A 16,695-nucleotide genomic window follows, 5' to 3' on the forward strand; every position below is an offset into this window, starting at 1 on the left:
GGGGAAGACAGAGTTACAATGATGGAACTGTTGAGGAAAGTTAAGGTAGAGTGTGGAGAGGTGATTGGCTGTAGATTTAAGACACCGAAATGCTACGAGCTAACGATGAGGAATGAGGAAGGGAAGATAAAGATGATGGACGGATTGAGAATACACAATAACACTGTGTCGGCAAGAGAGATCAACAATGATGAGATGGTTGTGTCATTCATTAACTTGCCGACTTATATTGACGACGAAATAATAATGAATAAACTGCGTGACTGGGGAGTGAACCCAGTATCACGGATAAGGAGACGGATGTGGCCAGGAACCGAGATTGCAGATGGGACACGATACATGAAAGTACGGTTCACAGAGGCGGTGAAATCACTACCGTACTCAACAAAATTCGAGACGGCGGGAGGCGCTGAACATTTTAGGGTAATTCATGATAGGCAGGTTAAAGTCTGCCGGTTATGTATTCAACCGGGACATATTGTGAGAGACTGTCCCGACTTTACCTGTTTTAAATGTGGCAAACAGGGACATTATGCAAGAGAATGCACTGAACAGCTACAAGAAGAGCAACAGGAGGAGCAGCGGCAGGAGAAGGAGCAGACGGGAGAAGGCGGGAGGAGTAAGGAGGAGGTAGACGGAGAAGACCAAAGCCGGAGCGGAGGGGGTGACGAGGACTCGACAGCGGGACGGGAAGGAGCAGGAGCCGAGAGGATGCAGGACGAAGAGGAGCAGAATGGAGAGGAGCAGGACGAAGAGGAGCAGAATGGAGAGGAGGCGGACGGAGAGGAGCCGGACGGAGAGGAGCAGGACGGAGACAGAGAGACATTTATGGAAACACCGACGGACAGAGAGACAATTATGGAAACTCCGATGGACGGAGAGAGGGAAATGGAGACTGTCAGCGGAGGAGAGCGAGAGAGAGACGCAGGAGTCAGAGGGACGGGTGGAGGAAAAGACGTGGGAAAAAGTGGGGTAAGGAAGGAGGGGAAGGGGGGACGGGGGATGTGTGGGGATGTTGGTGTGGGGCAGAGCGGGATGGAGTGGGAGGTTTCGGATGTAACAGTGAGTGAGGATGATAGTATGGAGAAAGTGGGAGAGGTGAGGAAAAGACCGAAAACACAAAGACATAGTAAACGTTTGGATAAAGTTAAAAAGAAAGCTGCGAAATGATAGATACTCATGTTGGCATCCTTTTCAATCTTGCTAATGGCGCTCAGCTTTTCCTCGTTCAATGGTAATGGGCTCAGAGACAGAGACAGGAGACAGCAAACCTTGCTGGTGTGTGATTCTGATATCATATGTTTGCAAGAGACTCACTGGGATGATGTGTGTGTGAGAGAGACTGAGAGAGCATGGATGGGTGAGATGTATGTGAATAATGGGGGGGATAAATCAAGGGGGGTGGCAATCCTAGTCAAGAGGGGAGTGATTGAGAATGTTAGAAAGTGTGTGGATGATGGGGAAGGGAGAATGATTGGGATTATATTTGAACACATGGGGAAAAAGTTTCAGTTAATAAATGTATATGCACCGAATGAGGAGAGAGAGAGAAAGGTTTTTTTTGAGAGGGTGGGGAGAATGTGTGGGGAAAACTGTATGATTGTGGGTGATTTTAATGTGTGGTGTGGAAGGTTAGATGCGTCTTCGAGTGTATGTTATAGGAGTGATTCGTCGAGAGGTGTGCTGAGAGATATGATGAGAGACAGAGGAATGATTGATGTGTGGAGAGAGAGAAATCCAAAGGGGAGGGCTTTTTCTAGGAGACAAGTGGTGAGGGGGGTTTTAAAGCAAAGTAGGATAGATTTAGTGTTGGGAGCAAAGGGCATAGTGGATAGGATAGGGAAGATAGGATATAAAGTTACTGCATTAAGCGATCACATGGTGTTAGAGTTTAGTTTTAATCAACAAATAGAAAGGAGGGGAGGTGGTGTGTGGTGTTTGAATGGGGAATTGGTGAAAGATGAACAGTATAAAAAGAAAGTGAGAGAATGTATAAACATGAGAATGAAGGACAGTATGTATGAGGAGGATGTAGGGGGGTGGTGGGAGAAGTTGAAAATAGAAATTAAAGAGTTGAGCATAAAGTATAGTAGAGGTAGGAATAGGAGAGCGAGAGAGAGGGAGAGAAAATTAAAGGAGGAGTTAGAGAGAGAGGTAGAGAGGATGGAGGAGGAGGAGTGTGATTTGAAGAACTATATAAGAATCAAAGATGAGCTGAAGGAGATAGAACAGAGGAAGTGTAAAGGAGCGATAGTCAGGAGTAGGGCGAGATATGTGATGGAGGGAGAGAAATGTACAAGGTTTTTTTTAGGGCTAGAGAAAACAAAGCAGAAGAGGAATTATTTAGAGAAGGTAGAAGGAAAGGAGGGAGAGAAAATTACTGATTTTGTAGGGATAGCAGAAAGGGTAGAAGAATTTTATAGGGAATTATTTAGCGTAGGAGAAGTGGACGAAGAGAGCATGAGGCAGGTGTTAGAGAAAGTGGAAGTGAAGGTGAGTGATGATGATAGGCAGATGTGTGAGGGTAACATAGGGACAGGAGAAATAGAAGCAGCTATAGCAGGGTTAGGTAGGAATAAGAGTCCAGGGATAGATGGTATTATTGGGGAGTTTTATATAGAATTTAGGGAGGAATTAGTGCCAGTGTTAGATAGATTGTTTAGATGGATAGAAGAAGAGGATAGGATGACATCAGATATGGAGACAGGACTAGTTAGCATCATATACAAGAAAGGGAATAGGGATAGATTAGAAAACTACAGACCACTGACAATGTTGAACACAGATTACAAGATATTAGCACGGGTGTTAGCTAATAGGATAAAAAAAGTTATTGGGACAGTGGTAGGGAGCACGCAGGCTTATAGTATACCAGGTAGGGATATAGCAGACACAGTAAGTAGCATCAGAGACACAATAGATTATATGAAGAAAGGAAAGGGAGGGGTTGTAATGAGCTTAGATTTAAATAAAGCATTTGATAGGGTAGATCACACTTACTTGTATAGGGTGTTGGAGAAAATGGGTTTTGGGCATAGGCTAAGTGGATGGATCAGGAGGATGTATGATAGAGCACATAGCTGTGTTAAAATCAATGGTATAGTCACAGACACGTTTAGGTTAGAAAGGTCGGTTAGGCAAGGGTGTCCAATGTCAGCACTGCTGTACTCGCTGTCAGCTGAACCACTAGCACTACTATTAAGGGAAAACAATAAAATCAGGGGAATAGAGCTACCAGGAGGACAAAAGAGTTTATTATATCAATACGCAGACGACACAACAGTCACAGTGAAAGATAAGGAAAGCATAGTTGAAGTATTAGATAGTTTAGAGCTGTATGGGAGGGCATCAGGGGCTAAAGTGAACATAGAGAAGTCAGAGATTATGTATATAGGAAAGGAGAGCATAGGAAGGATGGAGATAGGGTTAAAAGAGAAGCAGGATTATTTCAGAGTATTAGGAGTTAATTTAGGGATAAAGGACAAGGAAGGGAGAGATATGCAATATGAAGGGATAGTGAATAGTATTAGGAAGACATTAGGGTTCTGGAAGCACAGAGGGTTAGGGTTGAAAGGGAAGGTGGTAGTTGTGAATGCGTTAGTGATGAGTAAGTTAGTGTATGTAATGAATGTGTTAGATGTACCTGAGAGAGTGATGAAGGAGGTGGAGAGAGAAGTGAGTGAGTTTCTGTGGGATGGGAAGGGAGTTAGAATAGCCAGGGAGGTGATGGAGAACGAGTATGAGGACGGAGGACTGAAACTGATTAATTTAGAAAAGAAGAAGAAAGCTCTTAGGGTGAAAATGATGGTGAGGTATTTAAGGAACAACAGGGATCAGACATGGAAGGTTTTTTTAAAGGAAGCTATCGATAAATGTGGTGGGTGTGGAGACAGTGCAGTGTTTATGGAACTGAAGAAAGGAATGATGAGTGAAGTGTCTGAGTATTATAAGGAGGTGTTGGAATCATGGGGCGAGTTTGTGAAATGTGTGAAGTATGAATGTAAGAATGTGAAGCAAGTCTGGGAGCAGCCAGTGTTTTTAAATCCAAAAATTACATGGGAAGGGAAAACACTTTACAACAGGTTGATGTGGAGGGCAGGGTTTAGGAAGGTGAGGGACTTAGTGTATGAATATGTACCAGGGTTTATGAGGGCACAGGTAATAGTTGACGAGGTGAGGGGAAGGGGGGATGAAATGTGGATGGGGACAGCAGAGGGGGTGATGGATAAGATAAAGGGAGGGATGCCCAAAGAGTGGGTGGAAATGATTGAGAGAGAGAATGTGGTGGGTGAGGAAGGAGAGATTGAGTTGTATGTAGGAGAAAGTGAGAAGAGGATGAATCTGATGAGTGTGAAAACCAGAGTGTTGTATAAATGTTTAAGAGGGAGGGATGTGAGGAGACCAGCTGCAGAGAAAGTATGGATGAGAGTGATGAATGACATGGATGTGAAAAGAATATGGATGAATCTGAGAGTGAAATGGAATAGTAGTGAATGTGAGAATTTTGATTTTCTTTTGAGGCACAATAGGGTTTTTAATAATTTAATCATAAGTAAGTTTGATGTGAATGTGAAGAAAGAATGTGATGTATGTAGAGTGGGAGTAGAAACGTGTATGCATGAGTTTGTTGAATGTGGGGAGTTGAAGGTGTATTTTGAGAGACTGAAGGAAATAATTAACAGGTGTTGGAATGAAAGATATGTAGAGAGAATGGAATGGAAGGAATTGTGGTTGTTTGGAGTGGAAGGAAGAATGGAAGGGGTGAGTCTCTTGAACTACACGTTGAGCCATGCAAGGTTTGCGGTCAAACTGAGGAGGAATCTGGCCCATTATGAAAAGAGGAAAGCTGACGTCTGGACAATATTTAAGAGCGGATTGAAGAAGGATGTCAACATGATGTACGGATCATTAGACAGAGAGGACTTTGACAGAGGGTTTATTAGGGGTAGTACCCTTATCAGGATAGGGGGAGATGGAGAGGTGCAGATAGACTGGGGTAGCAGTCTTGCCTCTCCTTTAAGAACTTAATTTGCGTTTGGTGCTGTTTTGTTTTGTTGGGTTTGTTTTTGTTCTTTGTTTTTTTTTTCTTTTCTTTTATTTGGCTTGAGTGTTTTTGCTGCAGGCTTCACCAGAAGGTGTATGTTATCTTGTTGTGTATTATGATTTGTTTGTTTTAGGTTTTTGAATTTGTTTTTTTTTTCATTTTCTGGGGTTGTGATGTATCTTTGATGATATGGGAAGATAAATGAAGTGTTGATATCTATTGATGGAGCTTCTTAAAGTAATGGGGTTATTTGATTTTGTTACTGTGATATGTTTTGTTTTTTGGTTTGTTTGATTAATGGAGTTTTTTTGATATGTTATATAATTAATTTTCTAACCCTGAGAGGTTTTTTTTTAATGAAAAAAAAAAAAAAAAAAAAAACACGCCTGATCTCGTCTGATCTCGGAAGCTAAGCAAGGTAGGGCCTGGTTAGTACTTGGATGGGAGACCGCCTGGGAATACCAGGTGCTGTAAGCTTTTTCCTCTCAGCTGTCACCAGAGGAGGGCGCTGTTGCTCCATCACCGCACACAGGGCGTTGAGAAACAAAGCTGCAATCATTCCAGCTGTGTGTGTATGCAGGGCAGAGAGGTGGCAATGAGACGCCTCACTTTCCAAGTAGTTTTGAGGGTTCCTGTTGTCACTGTTACAGCCTGTTAAAAGCCTGCAATCATCTTATAAGCGCATGTACACAAATAGCCTGGGAAACAACAATTCCTATGAAAGTAATGTTAAAGTATAGCATGTGTTTGATGGCTGAGACACCATTATCCGCCACTCAGATGGTGAGAGGAACTGTCAGTGATGTCACAGCATCTTCAAATGGGCTTTCTGCTGGCTGTTTCCTCGCTTACGGCCACACCACCCTGAACACGCCCGATCTCGTCTGATCTCGGAAGCTAAGCAGGGTCGGGCCTGGTTAGTACTTGGATGGGAGACCGCCTGGGAATACCAGGTGCTGTAAGCTTTTTCCTCTCAGCTGTCACCAGAGGAGGGCGCTGTTGCTCCATCACCGCACACAGGGCGTTGAGAAACAAAGCTGCAATCATTCCAGCTGTGTGTGTATGAAGGGCAGAGAGGTGGCACTGAGACACCCCACTTTCCAAGTAGTTTTGAGTGTTCCTGTTGTCACTGTTACAGCCTGTTAAAAGCCTGCAATAATCTTATAAGCGCATGTACACAAATAGCCGGAGAAACAACAATTCCTATGAAAGTAATGTTAAAGTATAGCATGTGTTTGATGGCTGAGACACCATTATCTGCCACTCAGATGGTGAGAGGAGTGGTGTCACAGCATCTTTAAATGGGCTTTCTGCTGGCTGTTTCCTCGCTTACGGCCACACCACCCTGAACACGCCCGATCTCGTCTGATCTCGGAAGCTAAGCAGGGTCGGGCCTGGTTAGTACTTGGATGGGAGACCGCCTGGGAATACCAGGTGCTGTAAGCTTTTTCCTCTCAGCTGTCACCAGAGGAGGGCGCTGTTGCTCCATCACCGCACACAGGGCGTTGAGAAACAAAGCTGCAATCATTTCAGCTGTGTGTGTATGAAGGGCAGAGAGGTGGCAATGAGACGCCTCACTTTCCAAGTAGTTTTGAGTGTTCCTGTTGTCACTGTTACAGCCTGTTAAAAGCCTGCAATCATCTTATAAGCGCATGTACACAAATAGCCTGAGAAACAACAATTCCTATGAAAGTAATGTTAAAGTATAGCATGTGTTTGATGGCTGAGACACCATTATCCGCCACTCAGATGGTGAGAGGAACTGTCAGTGGTGTCACAGCATCTTTAAATGGGCTTTCTGCTGGCTGTTTCTTCGCTTACGGCCACACCACCATGAACACGCCCGATCTCGTCTGATCTCGGAAGCTAAGCAGGGTCGGGCCTGGTTAGTACTTGGATGGGAGACCGCCTGGGAATACCAGGTGCTGTAAGCTTTTTCCTCTCAGCTGTCACCAGAGGAGGGCGCTGTTGCTCCATCACCGCACACAGGGCGTTGAGAAACAAAGCTGCAATCATTCCAGCTGTGTGTGTATGCAGGGCAGAGAGGTGGCAATGAGACGCCTCACTTTCCAAGTAGTTTTGAGGGTTCCTGTTGTCACTGTTACAGCCTGTTAAAAGCCTGCAATCATCTTATAAGCGCATGTACACAAATAGCCTGAGAAACAACAATTCCTATGAAAGTAATGTTAAAGTATAGCATGTGTTTGATGGCTGAGACACCATTATCCGCCACTCAGATGGTGAGAGGAACTGTCAGTGGTGTCACAGCATCTTTAAATGGGCTTTCTGCTGGCTGTTTCCTCGCTAACGGCCACACCACCCTGAACACGCCCGATCTCGTCTGATCTCAGAAGCTAAGCAGGGTCGGGCCTGGTTAGTACTTGGATGGGAGACCGCCTGGGAATACCAGGTGCTGTAAGCTTTTTCCTCTCAGCTGTCACCAGAGGAGGGCGCTGTTGCTCCATCACCGCACACAGGGCGTTGAGAAACAAAGCTGCAATCATTCCAGCTGTGTGTGTATGAAGGGCAGAGAGGTGGCACTGAGACACCCCACTTTCCAAGTAGTTTTGAGTGTTCCTGCTGTCACAGTTACAGCCTGTTAAAAGCCTGCAATCATCTTATAAGCGCATGTACACAAATAGCCTGAGAAACAACAATTCCTATGAAAGTAATGTTAAAGTATAGCATGTGTTTGATGGCTGAGACACCATTATCCGCCACTCAGATGGTGAGAGGAACTGTCAGTGGTGTCACAGCATCTTTAAATGGGCTTTCTGCTGGCTGTTTCCTTGCTTACGGCCACACCACCATGAACACGCCCGATCTCGTCTGATCTCGGAAGCTAAGCAGGGTCGGGCCTGGTTAGTACTTGGATGGGAGACCGCCTGGGAATACCAGGTGCTGTAAGCTTTTTCCTCTCAGCTGTCACCAGAGGAGGGCGCTGTTGCTCCATCACCGCACACAGGGTGTTGAGAAACAAAGCTGCAATCATTCCAGCTGTGTGTGTATGCAGGGCAGAGAGGTGGCAATGTGACGCCTCACTTTCCAAGTAGTTTTGAGGGTTCCTGTGTTCACTGTTACAGCCTGTTAAAAGCCTGCAATCATCTTATAAGCGCATGTACACAAATAGCCTGAGAAACAACAATTCCTATGAAAGTAATGTTAAAGTATAGCATGTGTTTGATGGCTGAGACACCATTATCCGCCACTCAGATGGTGAGAGGAGTGGTGTCACAGCATCTTTAAATGGGCTTTCTGCTGGCTGTTTCCTCGCTTACGGCCACACCACCCTGAACACGCCCGATCTCGTCTGATCTCGGAAGCTAAGCAGGGTCGGGCCTGGTTAGTACTTGGATGGGAGACCGCCTGGGAATACCAGGTGCTGTAAGCTTTTTCCTCTCAGCTGTCACCAGAGGAGGGCGCTGTTGCTCCATCACCGCACACAGGGCGTTGAGAAACAAAGCTGCAATCATTCCAGCTGTGTGTGTATGAAGGGCAGAGAGGTGGCAATGAGACGCCTCACTTTCCAAGTAGTTTTGAGTGTTCCTGTTGTCACTGTTACAGCCTCTTAAAAGCCTGCAATCATCTTATAAGCGCATGTACACAAATAGCCTGAGAAACAACAATTCCTATGAAAGTAATGTTAAAGTATAGCATGTGTTTGATGGCTGAGACACCATTATCCGCCACTCAGATGGTGAGAGGAACTGTCAGTGGTGTCACAGCATCTTTAAATGGGCTTTCTGCTGGCTGTTTCTTCGCTTACGGCCACACCACCATGAACACGCCCGATCTCGTCTGATCTCAGAAGCTAAGCAGGGTCGGGCCTGGTTAGTACTTGGATGGGAGACCGCCTGGGAATACCAGGTGCTGTAAGCTTTTTCCTCTCAGCTGTCACCAGAGGAGGGCGCTGTTGCTCCATCACCGCACACAGGGCGTTGAGAAACAAAGCTGCAATCATTCCAGCTGTGTGTGTATGCACGGCAGAGAGGTGGCAATGAGACGCCTCACTTTCCAAGTAGTTTTGAGGGTTCCTGTGTTCACTGTTACAGCCTGTTAAAAGCCTGCAATCATCTTATAAGCGCATGTACACAAATAGCCTGAGAAACAACAATTCCTATGAAAGTAATGTTAAAGTATAGCATGTGTTTGATGGCTGAGACACCATTATCCGCCACTCAGATGGTGAGAGGAACTGTCAGTGGGGTCACAGCATCTTTAAATGGGCTTTCTGCTGGCTGTTTCCTCGCTTACGGCCACACCACCCTGAACACGCCCGATCTCGTCTGATCTCGGAAGCTAAGCAGGGTCGGGCCTGGTTAGTACTTGGATGGGAGACCGCCTGGGAATACCAGGTGCTGTAAGCTTTTTCCTCTCAGCTGTCACCAGAGGAGGGCGCTGTTGCTCCATCACCGCACACAGGGCGTTGAGAAACAAAGCTGCAATCATTCCAGCTGTGTGTGCATGCAGGGCAGAGAGGTGGCAATGAGACGCCTCACTTTCCAAGTAGTTTTGAGGGTTCCTGTTGTCACTGTTACAGCCTGTTAAAAGCCTGCAATCATCTTATAAGCGCATGTACACAAATAGCCTTGGAAACAACAATTCCTATGAAAGTAATGTTAAAGTATAGCATGTGTTTGATGGCTGAGACACCATTATCCGCCACTCAGATGGTGAGAGGAACTGTCAGTGGTGTCACAGCATCTTTAAATGGGCTTTCTGCTGGCTGTTTCCTTGCTTACGGCCACACCACCATGAACACGCCCGATCTCGTCTGATCTCGGAAGCTAAGCAGGGTCGGGCCTGGTTAGTACTTGGATGGGAGACCGCCTGGGAATACCAGGTGCTGTAAGCTTTTTCCTCTCAGCTGTCACCAGAGGAGGGCGCTGTTGCTCCATCACCGCACACAGGGTGTTGAGAAACAAAGCTGCAATCATTCCAGCTGTGTGTGTATGCAGGGCAGAGAGGTGGCAATGTGACGCCTCACTTTCCAAGTAGTTTTGAGGGTTCCTGTGTTCACTGTTACAGCCTGTTAAAAGCCTGCAATCATCTTATAAGCGCATGTACACAAATAGCCTGAGAAACAACAATTCCTATGAAAGTAATGTTAAAGTATAGCATGTGTTTGATGGCTGAGACACCATTATCCGCCACTCAGATGGTGAGAGGAACTGTCAGTGGTGTCACAGCATCTTTAAATGGGCTTTCTGCTGGCTGTTTCCTCGCTTACGGACACACCACCCTGAACATGCCCGATCTCGTCTGATCTCGGAAGCTAAGCAGGGTCGGGCCTGGTTAGTACTTGGATGGGAGACCGCCTGGGAATTCCAGGTGCTGTAAGCTTTTTCCTCTCAGCTGTCACCAGAGGAGGGCGCTGTTGCTCCATCGCCGCACACAGGGCGTTGAGAAACAAAGCTGCAATCATTCCAGCTGTGTGTGTATGCAGGGCAGAGAGGTGGCACTGAGACACCCCACTTTCCAAGTAGTTTTGAGGGTTCCTGTTGTCACTGTTACAGCCTGTTAAAAGCCTGCAATCATCTTATAAGCGCGTGTACACAAATAGCCTGAGAAACAACTATTCCTATGAAAGTAATGTTAAAGTATAGCATGTGTTTGATGGCTGAGACACCATTATCCGCCACTCAGATGGTGAGAGGAACTGTCAGTGGTGTCACAGCATCTTTAAATGGGCTTTCTGCTGGCTGTTTCCTCGGTTACGGCCACACCACCCTGAACACGCCCAATATCGTCTGATCTCGGAAGCTAAGCAGGGTCGGGCCTGGTTAGTACTTGCATGGGAGACCGCCTGGGAATACCAGGTGCTGTAAGCTTTTTCCTCTCAGCTGTCACCAGAGGAGGGCGCTGTTGCTCCATCACCGCACACAGGGCGTTGAGAAACAAAGCTGCAATCATTCCAGCTGTGTGTGTATGAAGGGCAGAGAGGTGGCACTGAGACACCCCACTTTCCAAGTAGTTTTGAGTGTTCCTGTTGTCACTGTTACAGCCTGTTAAAAGCCTGCAATCATCTTATAAGCGCATGTACACAAATAGCCTGAGAAAGAACTATTCCTATGAAAGTAATGTTAAAGTATAGCATGTGTTTGATGGCTGAGACACCATTATCCGCCACTCAGATGGTGAGAGGAACTGTCAGTGGTGTCACAGCATCTTTAAATGGGCTTTCTGCTGGCTGTTTCCTTGCTTACGGCCACACCACCATGAACACGCCCGATCTCGTCTGATCTCGGAAGCTAAGCAGGGTCGGGCCTGGTTAGTACTTGGATGGGAGACCGCCTGGGAATACCAGGTGCTGTAAGCTTTTTCCTCTCAGCTGTCACCAGAGGAGGGCGCTGTTGCTCCATCACCGCACACAGGGTGTTGAGAAACAAAGCTGCAATCATTCCAGCTGTGTGTGTATGCAGGGCAGAGAGGTGGCAATGTGACGCCTCACTTTCCAAGTAGTTTTGAGGGTTCCTGTGTTCACTGTTACAGCCTGTTAAAAGCCTGCAATCATCTTATAAGCGCATGTACACAAATAGCCTGAGAAACAACAATTCCTATGAAAGTAATGTTAAAGTATAGCATGTGTTTGATGGCTGAGACACCATTATCCGCCACTCAGATGGTGAGAGGAACTGTCAGTGGGGTCACAGCATCTTTAAATGGGCTTTCTGCTGGCTGTTTCCTCGCTTATGGACACACCACCCTGAACATGCCCGATCTCGTCTGATCTCGGAAGCTAAGCAGGGTCGGGCCTGGTTAGTACTTGGATGGGAGACCGCCTGGGAATTCCAGGTGCTGTAAGCTTTTTCCTCTCAGCTGTCACCAGAGGAGGGCGCTGTTGCTCCATCGCCGCACACAGGGCGTTGAGAAACAAAGCTGCAATCATTCCAGCTGTGTGTGTATGCAGGGCAGAGAGGTGGCACTGAGACACCCCACTTTCCAAGTAGTTTTGAGGGTTCCTGTTGTCACTGTTACAGCCTGTTAAAAGCCTGCAATCATCTTATAAGCGCGTGTACACAAATAGCCTGAGAAACAACTATTCCTATGAAAGTAATGTTAAAGTATAGCATGTGTTTGATGGCTGAGACACCATTATCCGCCACTCAGATGGTGAGAGGAACTGTCAGTGGTGTCACAGCATCTTTAAATGGGTTTTCTGCTGGCTGTTTCCTCGCTTACGGCCACACCACCCTGAACACGCCCGATCTCGTCTGATCTCGGAAGCTAAGCAGGGTCGGGCCTGGTTAGTACTTGGTTGGGAGACCGCCTGGGAATACCAGGTGCTGTAAGCTTTTTCCTCTCAGCTGTCACCAGAGGAGGGCGCTGTTGCTCCATCACCGCACACAGGGCGTTGAGAAACAAAGCTGCAATCATTCCAGCTGTGTGTGTATGCAGGGCAGAGAGGTGGCAATGAGACGCCTCACTTTCCAAGTAGTTTTGAGGGTTCCTGTGTTCACTGTTACAGCCTGTTAAAAGCCTGCAATCATCTTATAAGCGCATGTACACAAAAAGCCTGAGAAACAACAATTCCTATGAAAGTAATGTTAAAGTATAGCATGTGTTTGATGGCTGAGACACCATTATCCGCCACTCAGATGGTGAGAGGAACTGTCAGTGGTGTCACAGCATCTTTTAATGGGCTTTCTGCTGGCTGTTTCTTCGCTTACGGCCACACCACCATGAACACGCCCGATCTCGTCTGATCTCGGAAGCTAAGCAGGGTCGGGCCTGGTTAGTACTTGGATGGGAGACCGCCTGGGAATACCAGGTGCTGTAAGCTTTTTCCTCTCAGCTGTCACCAGAGGAGGGCGCTGTTGCTCCATCACCGCACACAGGGCGTTGAGAAACAAAGCTGCAATCATTCCAGCTGTGTGTGTATGCAGGGCAGAGAGGTGGCAATGAGACGCCTCACTTTCCAAGTAGTTTTGAGGGTTCCTGTTGTCACTGTTACAGCCTGTTAAAAGCCTGCAATCATCTTATAAGCGCATGTACACAAATAGCCTGGGAAACAACAATTCCTATGAAAGTAATGTTAAAGTATAGCATGTGTTTGATGGCTGAGACACCATTATCCGCCACTCAGATGGTGAGAGGAACTGTCAGTGGTGTCACAGCATCTTTAAATGGGCTTTCTGCTGGCTGTTTCCTCGCTTACGGCCACACCACCCTGAACACGCCCGATCTCGTCTGATCTCGGAAGCTAAGCAGGGTCGGGCCTGGTTAGTACTTGGATGGGAGACCGCCTGGGAATACCAGGTGCTGTAAGCTTTTTCCTCTCAGCTGTCACCAGAGGAGGGCGCTGTTGCTCCATCACCGCACACAGGGCGTTGAGAAACAAAGCTGCAATCATTCCAGCTGTGTGTGTATGCAGGGCAGAGAGGTGGCAATGAGACGCCTCACTTTCCAAGTAGTTTTGAGGGTTCCTGTTGTCACTGTTACAGCCTGTTAAAAGCCTGCAATCATCTTATAAGCGCATGTACACAAATAGCCTGGGAAACAACAATTCCTATGAAAGTAATGTTAAAGTATAGCATGTGTTTGATGGCTGAGACACCATTATCCGCCACTCAGATGGTGAGAGGAACTGTCAGTGGTGTCACAGCATCTTTAAATGGGCTTTCTGCTGGCTGTTTCCTCGCTTACGGCCACACCACCCTGAACACGCCCGATCTCGTCTGATCTCGGAAGCTAAGCAGGGTCGGGCCTGGTTAGTACTTGGATGGGAGACCGCCTGGGAATACCAGGTGCTGTAAGCTTTTTCCTCTCAGCTGTCACCAGAGGAGGGCGCTGTTGCTCCATCACCGCACACAGGGCGTTGAGAAACAAAGCTGCAATCATTCCAGCTGTGTGTGTATGAAGGGCAGAGAGGTGGCACTGAGACACCCCACTTTCCAAGTAGTTTTGAGTGTTCCTGTTGTCACTGTTAAAGCCTGTTAAAAGCCTGCAATCATCTTATAAGCGCATGTACACAAATAGCCTGAGAAACAACAATTCCTATGAAAGTAATGTTAAAGTATAGCATGTGTTTGATGGCTGAGACACCATTATCCGCCACTCAGATGGTGAGAGGAACTGTCAGTGGTGTCACAGCATCTTTAAATGGGCTTTCTGCTGGCTGTTTCCTCGCTTACGGCCACACCACCCTGAACACGCCCGATCTCGTCTGATCTCGGAAGCTAAGCAGGGTCGGGCCTGGTTAGTACTTGGATGGGAGACAGCCTGGGAATACCAGGTGCTGTAAGCTTTTTCCTCTCAGCTGTCACCAGAGGAGGGCGCTGTTGCTCCATCACCGCACACAGGGCGTTGAGAAACAAAGCTGCAATCATTCCAGCTGTGTGTGTATGAAGGGCAGAGAGGTGGCACTGAGACACCCCACTTTCCAAGTAGTTTTGAGTGTTCCTGTTGTCACTGTTAAAGCCTGTTAAAAGCCTGCAATCATCTTATAAGCGCATGTACACAAATAGCCTGAGAAACAACAATTCCTATGAAAGTAATGTTAAAGTATAGCATGTGTTTGATGGCTGAGACACCATTATCCGCCACTCAGATGGTGAGAGGAACTGTCAGTGGTGTCACAGCATCTTTAAATGGGCTTTCTGCTGGCTGTTTCCTCGCTTACGGCCACACCACCCTGAACACGCCCGATCTCGTCTGATCTCGGAAGCTAAGCAGGGTCGGGCCTGGTTAGTACTTGGATGGGAGACCGCCTGGGAATACCAGGTGCTGTAAGCTTTTTCCTCTCAGCTGTCACCAGAGGAGGGCGCTGTTGCTCCATCACCGCACACAGGGCGTTGAGAAACAAAGCTGCAATCATTCCAGCTGTGTGTGTATGCAGGGCAGAGAGGTGGCAATGAGACGCCTCACTTACCAAGTAGTTTTGAGGGTTCCTGTTGTCACTGTTACAGCCTGTTAAAAGCCTGCAATCATCTTATAAGCGCATGTACACAAATAGCCTGGGAAACAACAATTCCTATGAAAGTAATGTTAAAGTATAGCATGTGTTTGATGGCTGAGACACCATTATCCGCCACTCAGATGGTGAGAGGAACTGTCAATGGGGTCACAGCATCTTTAAATGGGCTTTCTGCTGGCTGTTTCCTCGCTTACGGACACACCACCCTGAACATGCCCGATCTCGTCTGATCTCGGAAGCTAAGCAGGGTCGGGCCTGGTTAGTACTTGGATGGGAGACCGCCTGGGAATTCCAGGTGCTGTAAGCTTTTTCCTCTCAGCTGTCACCAGAGGAGGGCGCTGTTGCTCCATCGCCGCACACAGGGCGTTGAGAAACAAAGCTGCAATCATTCCAGCTGTGTGTGTATGCAGGGCAGAGAGGTGGCACTGAGACGCCTCACTTTCCAAGTAGTTTTGAGGGTTCCTGTTGTCACTGTTACAGCCTGTTAAAAGCCTGCAATCATCTTATAAGCGTGTGTACACAAATAGCCTGAGAAACAACTATTCCTATGAAAGTAATGTTAAAGTATAGCATGTGTTTGATGGCTGAGACACCATTATCCGCCACTCAGATGGTGAGAGGAACTGTCAGTGGTGTCACAGCATCTTTAAATGGGTTTTCTGCTGGCTGTTTCCTCGCTTACGGCCACACCACCCTGAACACGCCCGATCTCGTCTGATCTCGGAAGCTAAGCAGGGTCGGGCCTGGTTAGTACTTGGTTGGGAGACCGCCTGGGAATACCAGGTGCTGTAAGCTTTTTCCTCTCAGCTGTCACCAGAGGAGGGCGCTGTTGCTCCATCACCGCACACAGGGCGTTGAGAAACAAAGCTGCAATCATTCCAGCTGTGTGTGTATGCAGGGCAGAGAGGTGGCAATGAGACGCCTCACTTTCCAAGTAGTTTTGAGGGTTCCTGTGTTCACTGTTACAGCCTGTTAAAAGCCTGCAAGCATCTTATAAGCGCATGTACACAAAAAGCCTGAGAAACAACAATTCCTATGAAAGTAATGTTAAAGTATAGCATGTGTTTGATGGCTGAGACACCATTATCCGCCACTCAGATGGTGAGAGGAACTGTCAGTGGTGTCACAGCATCTTTAAATGGGCTTTCTGCTGGCTGTTTCCTCGCTTACGGCCACACCACCCTGAACACGCCCAATATCGTCTGATCTCGGAAGCTAAGCAGGGTCGGGCCTGGTTAGTACTTGCATGGGAGACCGCCTGGGAATACCACGTGCTGTAAGCTTTTTCCTCTCAGCTGTCACCAGAGGAGGGCGCTGTTGCTCCATCACCGCACACAGGGCGTTGAGAAACAAAGCTGCAATCATTCCAGCTGTGTGTGTATGAAGGGCAGAGAGGTGGCACTGAGACACCCCACTTTCCAAGTAGTTTTGAGTGTTCCTGTTGTCACTGTTACAGCCTGTTAAAAGCCTGCAATCATCTTATAAGCGCATGTAAACAAATAGCCTGAGAAACAACAATTCCTATGAAAGTAATGTTAAAGTATAGCATGTGTTTGATGGCTGAGACACCATTATCCGCCACTCAGATGGTGAGAGGAACTGTCAGTGGTGTCACAGCATCTTTAAATGGGCTTTCTGCTGGCTGTTTCCTCGCTTACGGCCACACCACCCTGAACACGCCCGATCTCGTCTGATCTCGGAAGCTAAGCAGGTTCGGGCCTGGTTAGTACTTGCA

The 16,695-nt window shown here is 47.2% G+C and overlaps 21 non-coding genes and 2 pseudogenes across 21 annotated transcripts in view; all 23 read left to right on the plus strand.

Annotated features, from left to right (window-relative positions):
* Positions 1-5,890: 5,890 nt before the first annotated feature.
* LOC133989686 (5S ribosomal RNA) lies at positions 5,891-6,009 on the plus strand. Its single transcript, XR_009926812.1, has one exon. It is a non-coding gene; the product is annotated as a 5S ribosomal RNA (ribosomal RNA).
* Positions 6,010-6,371: 362 nt separating this feature from the next.
* LOC133989687 (5S ribosomal RNA) lies at positions 6,372-6,490 on the plus strand. Its single transcript, XR_009926813.1, has one exon. It is a non-coding gene; the product is annotated as a 5S ribosomal RNA (ribosomal RNA).
* Positions 6,491-6,859: 369 nt separating this feature from the next.
* Positions 6,860-6,978, plus strand: LOC133988864 (5S ribosomal RNA). The gene has a single exon (XR_009926052.1). It is a non-coding gene; the product is annotated as a 5S ribosomal RNA (ribosomal RNA).
* Positions 6,979-7,347: 369 nt separating this feature from the next.
* On the plus strand, positions 7,348-7,466 carry LOC133989132 (5S ribosomal RNA). Its single transcript, XR_009926304.1, has one exon. It is a non-coding gene; the product is annotated as a 5S ribosomal RNA (ribosomal RNA).
* A 369-nt stretch (positions 7,467-7,835) lies between these two features.
* Positions 7,836-7,954, plus strand: LOC133988865 (5S ribosomal RNA). The gene has a single exon (XR_009926053.1). It is a non-coding gene; the product is annotated as a 5S ribosomal RNA (ribosomal RNA).
* A 362-nt stretch (positions 7,955-8,316) lies between these two features.
* On the plus strand, positions 8,317-8,435 carry LOC133989688 (5S ribosomal RNA). The gene has a single exon (XR_009926814.1). It is a non-coding gene; the product is annotated as a 5S ribosomal RNA (ribosomal RNA).
* Positions 8,436-8,804: 369 nt separating this feature from the next.
* On the plus strand, positions 8,805-8,923 carry LOC133989229 (5S ribosomal RNA). The gene has a single exon (XR_009926396.1). It is a non-coding gene; the product is annotated as a 5S ribosomal RNA (ribosomal RNA).
* Positions 8,924-9,292: 369 nt separating this feature from the next.
* On the plus strand, positions 9,293-9,411 carry LOC133989690 (5S ribosomal RNA). Its single transcript, XR_009926816.1, has one exon. It is a non-coding gene; the product is annotated as a 5S ribosomal RNA (ribosomal RNA).
* Positions 9,412-9,780: 369 nt separating this feature from the next.
* On the plus strand, positions 9,781-9,899 carry LOC133988866 (5S ribosomal RNA). The gene has a single exon (XR_009926054.1). It is a non-coding gene; the product is annotated as a 5S ribosomal RNA (ribosomal RNA).
* Positions 9,900-10,268: 369 nt separating this feature from the next.
* LOC133989130 (5S ribosomal RNA) lies at positions 10,269-10,387 on the plus strand. Its single transcript, XR_009926302.1, has one exon. It is a non-coding gene; the product is annotated as a 5S ribosomal RNA (ribosomal RNA).
* Positions 10,388-10,756: 369 nt separating this feature from the next.
* LOC133989376 (5S ribosomal RNA) lies at positions 10,757-10,875 on the plus strand (annotated as a pseudogene).
* A 369-nt stretch (positions 10,876-11,244) lies between these two features.
* On the plus strand, positions 11,245-11,363 carry LOC133988867 (5S ribosomal RNA). The gene has a single exon (XR_009926055.1). It is a non-coding gene; the product is annotated as a 5S ribosomal RNA (ribosomal RNA).
* Positions 11,364-11,732: 369 nt separating this feature from the next.
* LOC133989248 (5S ribosomal RNA) lies at positions 11,733-11,851 on the plus strand. Its single transcript, XR_009926414.1, has one exon. It is a non-coding gene; the product is annotated as a 5S ribosomal RNA (ribosomal RNA).
* A 369-nt stretch (positions 11,852-12,220) lies between these two features.
* Positions 12,221-12,339, plus strand: LOC133988581 (5S ribosomal RNA). Its single transcript, XR_009925785.1, has one exon. It is a non-coding gene; the product is annotated as a 5S ribosomal RNA (ribosomal RNA).
* A 369-nt stretch (positions 12,340-12,708) lies between these two features.
* Positions 12,709-12,827, plus strand: LOC133988869 (5S ribosomal RNA). The gene has a single exon (XR_009926057.1). It is a non-coding gene; the product is annotated as a 5S ribosomal RNA (ribosomal RNA).
* A 369-nt stretch (positions 12,828-13,196) lies between these two features.
* Positions 13,197-13,315, plus strand: LOC133989691 (5S ribosomal RNA). Its single transcript, XR_009926817.1, has one exon. It is a non-coding gene; the product is annotated as a 5S ribosomal RNA (ribosomal RNA).
* A 369-nt stretch (positions 13,316-13,684) lies between these two features.
* LOC133989692 (5S ribosomal RNA) lies at positions 13,685-13,803 on the plus strand. Its single transcript, XR_009926818.1, has one exon. It is a non-coding gene; the product is annotated as a 5S ribosomal RNA (ribosomal RNA).
* Positions 13,804-14,172: 369 nt separating this feature from the next.
* LOC133989115 (5S ribosomal RNA) lies at positions 14,173-14,291 on the plus strand. The gene has a single exon (XR_009926288.1). It is a non-coding gene; the product is annotated as a 5S ribosomal RNA (ribosomal RNA).
* Positions 14,292-14,660: 369 nt separating this feature from the next.
* LOC133989693 (5S ribosomal RNA) lies at positions 14,661-14,779 on the plus strand. The gene has a single exon (XR_009926819.1). It is a non-coding gene; the product is annotated as a 5S ribosomal RNA (ribosomal RNA).
* Positions 14,780-15,148: 369 nt separating this feature from the next.
* Positions 15,149-15,267, plus strand: LOC133989131 (5S ribosomal RNA). Its single transcript, XR_009926303.1, has one exon. It is a non-coding gene; the product is annotated as a 5S ribosomal RNA (ribosomal RNA).
* Positions 15,268-15,636: 369 nt separating this feature from the next.
* On the plus strand, positions 15,637-15,755 carry LOC133988582 (5S ribosomal RNA). Its single transcript, XR_009925786.1, has one exon. It is a non-coding gene; the product is annotated as a 5S ribosomal RNA (ribosomal RNA).
* A 369-nt stretch (positions 15,756-16,124) lies between these two features.
* Positions 16,125-16,243, plus strand: LOC133989378 (5S ribosomal RNA; annotated as a pseudogene).
* A 369-nt stretch (positions 16,244-16,612) lies between these two features.
* The window catches only part of LOC133989345 (5S ribosomal RNA), a 119-nt gene continuing 36 nt past the window's right edge, over positions 16,613-16,695 (plus strand). Inside the window, exon 1 of the ribosomal RNA XR_009926508.1 lies at positions 16,613-16,695. This exon is cut by the window's right edge and continues 36 nt beyond it. This is a non-coding gene — a ribosomal RNA (5S ribosomal RNA).

This window comes from Scomber scombrus, chromosome 10, assembly GCF_963691925.1.
Source record: "Scomber scombrus chromosome 10, fScoSco1.1, whole genome shotgun sequence".
NCBI classification, from domain to species: domain Eukaryota; kingdom Metazoa; phylum Chordata; class Actinopteri; order Scombriformes; family Scombridae; genus Scomber; species Scomber scombrus.